Here is a 6217-nt window from a genome sequence, read left to right as displayed (position 1 = left end):
TTATTTTCCTGTTGGCTGTGTATTCTTTTATACAAGATTGAATATGGCGCTAGTTCTATATAATTAGTTTTAAGAAAGTTAAATGTTTAAAAAATTGTCTCAATTTTCATTTAACACCACTCGAGGGTCATGTTAATGAGGTTAAAGTCATTTACTTCAAATTTTACAATGTGTTATGTAGCCAACTAGCTTAAAGATTTTTTAAAAATAAAGCAGAGCTATATTAGTACTGGCTTGTGATAAATTTGTTATCATTTTGATAAAATAAAGAGCAATCAAATAGTTCATTTTCAAAGTATTTTAAACTGCTAATATACATGAGTTTTCTTCTTGTAGTGTCTTTATACAGTATATTTTTCGCTCTATATTGCATTCTTAGCATTTATCAGACTTTATACTGACCTTTCTGTGTATCGTCTTAAGATAGCGTATTTCTACTCTCCTTTCCTACAAACACTTAATCTGTCTCCACAGTTAACATTCTGAAGTTGGAGTATCCTTGGAGAAACTCTGCTCAGCCTTTCTGTGACATTTAGAAAAATGCATTTGGTATTCTGCAAACTTGAGTGATTGATTGTCTCAAAATTTCTTAGACAGGTGATGTGTGTGTTTGACTTACTAAGTCAATTGGTCCCTTTTTAATTAGACCATTTAAAAAATCATCTCTAGCATTTTTATTCTAGAATTAAAGCATTAATTCATTTTTATAAAAGTTAGGTTTGAACTCTATTAGAATATAAAATCTTATCTCTTAAGTCTTTGTTGTTTCAAGGGGAAAAATAGGACAAAAAAATCCACTGTCTTCCTTTTTTAACTTGGGAAGTAGAATTACATGATTGTGCTTATACTCTTGTAGTTTTCTATATCATATCCTGTTAATTTTACTAGTTGTTTCATGCCTTTAATGAGTCACTAAGATAAGATGCATATGTATCAATTAATTTTTATAATGGAAAGTGATTTAGCATGTATTAGTTAAAGATGGTAAAATTTTTCTTTTCCATATACTTTAGTGTACTAATAACATAATATAACATATTTAGTGGTTATCAAAAGGCAAAAATTTTAAAGAACACTTTTGCATAAATTCACTTGTTAGAGCAAAATCTCGAGTAGGTACTGTCATTATTCTCCTTTTGCCTAAATCATTATACTGATAACTGGAATCACTATATTCAAATATGAAAACACTTTATAAATAATTGTTCTTAAAACAGTATAACTTCTGTGCATCATCTAACCATTAGATAATTCATGGATACTTTTTTCCTCCTAATTTATCATGGAAATTAAGAAAAAACAAATTAAATATACCTATTTCTTATCCCAGAGTACTTCCTAAGGGGCCACTAGACAAATCTTTATGTTCACATGATGCTGAAAATGACGTTTTTCAGAATTTAGTCTTACCATAATGCTGATGTCAACCAGTATAAAAAAGAAGGCTCTCTGTAGCCTGTAGCTCACATATGATTTTTCCTTAACGGACATTATTGATCTTTCTGGAACCCTGGGTCTTAGGGGGTTGTAAGGATATGAACAATTGGTGAGTGTGGCCTTGGTAATAAGGCCAAGTTGCATAGTTAGGCTCCTTGCCACTTTGGAGGTCTTCCTGGTGCTGGCAGTCTCAGGGATAAGCTTTCCTTACCTTCTCGACTACATTGTCCGTTACTGTCACGGGGCAGTGCTGGAGCACACTGGAGTCAGATGGTGCCTGCAAGCGGCATTGTGATGGTCATTGGAGATGGGGCTGTTGGGTGTGATTAGGTCATGGGGGTGGAGCCCTCATGAATAGAATGAGTGACTTTATAGGAGACCCAGAGAGCTTCCTTGCCCTTACTTCCATGTGAACACATATATATATACTAGAGGCCCGGTGCACAAAAATTTGTGCACTCGGGGGGTGGGGGGGGGGGGCGTCCCTCAGCACGGCCTGTGCCCTCTCGCAGTCTGGGACCCCTCAGGGGATGACCACTTGCTGGCTTAGGCCTGCTCCCGGGGGGATTGGGCCTAAAATGGCAATCAGACATCGCTCTGGCAGCCCAGCAGCCCTCGGGGGATGTCCACTTGCCAGCGGGGAGCAGGCCTAAGCTGCAGTCGGACATCCTTAGCACTGCTGAGGAGGCAGGAGAGGCTCCCACCACCACCGCTGTACTGGCTTGTGGCTGAGCAGAGCTCCTCCCATGTGAGAGTGCCCTGACCACCAGAGGGCAGCTCCTGCATTGAGCGTCTGCCCCCTGGTGGTCAGTGTGTGTCATAGTGACCAGTCATTCCCAGTCCTTCTGCTGTTAGGATCAGTTTGCATATTACCCTTTTACTATATAGGATAGAGGCCTGATGCACGGGTGGGGGCCGGCTGGTTTGCCCTGAAGGGTGTCCTGGATCAGGGTGGGGGTCCCGCTTGGGTGCCTGGCCAGCCTGGATGAGGGGATGATGGCTGTTTGCAGCTGGTCACACCCCCTTCAGGGTGGGGGTCCCCACTGGGGTACCTGGCCAGTCTGAGTGAGGGGCTGAGGGCCGTTTTCAGGCTGGCGGGTGACTGAAGCTCCCAACCTCTCCTTTTTTTCTTTTTTTTTTATTCTGGGATTTGTTTACCTTCTATGGCTGTCACTGGAGCTGAGAGCTGGCTTTAGCTCTGAGGCTCGGCTCCAGCTCTGAGACCTTGGCTGCTGAAAGCAGGTATCTGGGTTTATTTGGCTTCTATAATTTAAACACTGTTGCAGCTCCAGCTCTGAGGCCCGGCTGGCTGAAAGCAGGTTTCTGGGTTTGTTTAGCTTCTATAATTGCAACATTGTTTCTTAGAGTGCAACTCAGAGGCCGGCAGCGGCAGGCGGGGAACCTTGGCTTCCTCAATCACTGGAGCAAGCAAGCCTCCTGTTCGCTTCAGCTGCTTGGCTGCCGCCGCCATCTTGGTTGGCAGTTAATTTGCATATCGCCCTGATTAGCCCATGGGAAGCGTGTCAGAGGTACGGTTAATTACCATGTTTGTCTATTATTAGATAGGATACATACATGTATATATACACATACATACCATTTTAAAACTTAACAGAGGCAATTATGTGCACTTATAAAAATTGAGCTAAATAGTGCTTGGTTTTCTATCTTGCAGTTTTCTATGTAAATAAAACAAAGTTGATTACTTTGGCTACAAGTGGTATTAATAAAATAATTAAGAATATACTTGGCTTGCCCTAACTGGTTTGGCTCAGTGGATAGAGCGTCAGCCTGCGGACTGAAAGGTCCCAGGTTCGATTCCGGTCAAGGGCATGTACCTTGGTTGTGGGCACATCTCCAGTAGGAGGTGTGCAGGAGGCAGCTGATCAATGTTTCTCTCTCATCGATGTTTCTAACTATCTCTCTCCCTTCATCTCTGTAAAAAATCAATAAAATATATTTTTTAAAAAAAGAATATACTTGGTTTAATTACAGAAAAATAATATATATACACACAAGATAATGAGTATGCATTTTTACTAAAGGAAATTTTGTTAAAGTGGTAATAGATACACTTTTATTTAACACTAGTGGCCCAGTACACAAATTCATGCACATTGAAAGGAAATTAATTAGAAGATCTATTTTAATATCGCTATTCATCCTTTATAACACAAGTATCAACCAAATTCATAATTGACAATAACAGATCAAAACACACACGTGTGATTGGTGCCAGGGAGAGCTTTATATGTATCGTGCACATGTGAGTCATCTTAGCCTTTTATAGATATAGAATAAACTTACTTAATTAGACCTGCTTTCTGATGTAGCTAAACTTTTTCCAGCCCAGTGAAGCATGCCAACTTCTCTTTCAGGTAATTGTCAGCAACACAGCAGTAAATATCAACACGAAGCAGATTTATTATTGTAGATCACGCAGGGAGAACAAAGGGTAAAATATTTAACTGCAGCAGTGTTTGACTATATTCTGTGCAGTGAGAAAACCTGAAGTCATTTTCAAGGTCCACCATTTCTTCTTTTCAGTTGGGTCAAGTTTCTAAACTTTCTAAATCTCTGTTTTCCAGCTAATGAAAAGAAAATAGGATTCCACCGAGTCTCCTATCTACCTACTCCAGGACTTATGTGCACATCAAATGAGATGAGGCATGGGAAAACGCTTCACAGATATTTGGTTAAAGTGTAAAATGTTTGCACCTGACTATAAGGCAAGTTGTGTTCCTGGGCTGAAGAAACTCCAAGGAGGCTAGTCGCTAGGGAGAGTAAGCTGGGTGTTGCTACGTGCCATCATTACCCAATGCCCACAGTGACCGTTTCTGGGCTGGGCTGGGCTGTGGCTGCATTTTGCGCCACTGTGACTTGGTAGGCTGTCGCTCTGGGATGGTGGCAGGGCCTGTGTCGCACTTGGGGGAAGCTGAGTGTTGCTTTGTGAGAGCCAGGTCCGTGGTGCCGTTTCTTTGTAAATGGCCAGTGCACATCATGGCAGCTCCTGCGTTGAGCATCTGCCCCCTGGTGGTTAGTGAGCGTCATAGCAACCAGTTGGATGGTCGGACACTTAGCATATTAGCCTTTTATATACATAGACTAGAGACCCGGTGCACAAAAATTTGTGCACTCGGGAGGGAAGAGTGGGGTCCCTCAGCCCGGCCTGTGCCCGCTCGCAGTCTGGGACCCCTCAGGAGATAATGACCTGCTAGCTTAGGCCTGCTCCTGGGTGGCAGAGGGCAGGCCCAATCCCTAGGTGCAGCCCCTGGTTGGGCTCTGAGCTGGGCTGATTGGGGAGTTGGGGCGCCACCCCCTGTCATGCACAGAGCAGGGCGGATTGAGAGGTTGTGATGCCACCCTCAGTCATGCTCAGGGTAGGGCCGATTGGGGGGTTGGGGCACCCCCCCATGTCACACTCAAGGCAGGGTTGATGGGGAGGTTGCGGCGCCACCCCCTGTCACGCACAGAGCAGGGTCGATCAGGGGGTTGGAGCATTGCCCCCTGTCAGTCACAGAGCAGGGACAATCAGGGGGTTGGGGAACTCCCCCCTGTCATGCACAGAGTAGGGCCCATCAGAGGGTTTGGGAGCTCCCCCCTGTCACTCACAGAGCAGGGCCAATCAGGGGGTTGAGGAGCTCCCCCCTGTCACTCACAGAGTAGGGCCAATAGGGGAATTAGGGCACCGCCCCCTGTCACACACAGAGCAGGGTCTATCAGGGGGTTGGGGCGCCACCACTGTCACACTCAGGGCAGGGCCAATGGGGAGGTTATGGCTCTACCCCATCACACACATAGCAGGGCCCGTGGGGTGGGGGTGGGGGGTTGGGGCACTGCCCTGTATCACCCACAGAGCAGGGCCGATCAGGGGGTTGGGACGCCGCACCCTGTCACACACAGAGCCGCAGGGCGATCAGGGGGTTTGGGCGCTGCCCCCTGTCACGCTGATCCTATGCCAGGAGGCCTCAAGGCTCTGATGATCCCGGTGCTGGGAGGCATATTACCCTTTTACTATATAGGATAGAGGCCTGGGGGCCGGCTGGTTTGCCCTGAAGGGTGACCTGTATCAGGGTGGGGATCCCCACTGGGGTGCCTGGCCAGCCTGGGTGAGGGGATGATGGCTGTTTGCAGCTGGTCACACACCCTTCAGGGTGGGGGTCCCCACTGGGGTGCCTGGCCAGTCTGGGTGAGGAGCTGAGGGCTGCTTTCAGACTGGCGATTGTTGACTGAAGCTCCCAACCCCTCCTTTTTTTTCTCTTTTTTTAAATTTTATTCTGGGCCAGCTTTAACTCTGGCTCTAGCTTTGAGGCTTCCGCTGGTTTGTTTGCGTTCTACAATCGAAACAATGTATAACTCCAGCTCTGAGATCCCGGGGTTTTGTTACAAAGTTTCAAACTGCCAGCTCAGAGGCCGGCAGCGCAGGCAGGGAACGCTGGAGTCCTCCTTCACTGCAGCAAGCAAGCCTCATGTTCGCTTCCAGCTGCCTGGCTGCCGGCCGCCATCTTGGCTGACAGTTAATTTGCATATACTCACTGATTAGCCAATGAAAAGGGTAGCGGTCGTACACCAATTACCATGTTTCTCTTTTATTAGTGTAGATAATTATCTTAAAATTAAAGTAAAAACCTTAATTTTATTACCATTTACATAATTATATATTTTAACATATATTTTAGCCAAATACATATAAAAGCTTATAAAGACTACATTTTTAAAAGTCTATAAATGAAAAAGTTTATTTAAAGATATATTCAATTTAATGAATTTGTCAAAGCAG

Source organism: Myotis yumanensis, unplaced genomic scaffold, assembly GCF_028538775.1.
Source record: "Myotis yumanensis isolate MYYU_CA2020_CCGP unplaced genomic scaffold, mMyoYum1.0.hap1 SCAF_2, whole genome shotgun sequence".
NCBI classification, from domain to species: domain Eukaryota; kingdom Metazoa; phylum Chordata; class Mammalia; order Chiroptera; family Vespertilionidae; genus Myotis; species Myotis yumanensis.
This window is presented reverse-complemented; position numbering follows the sequence as displayed.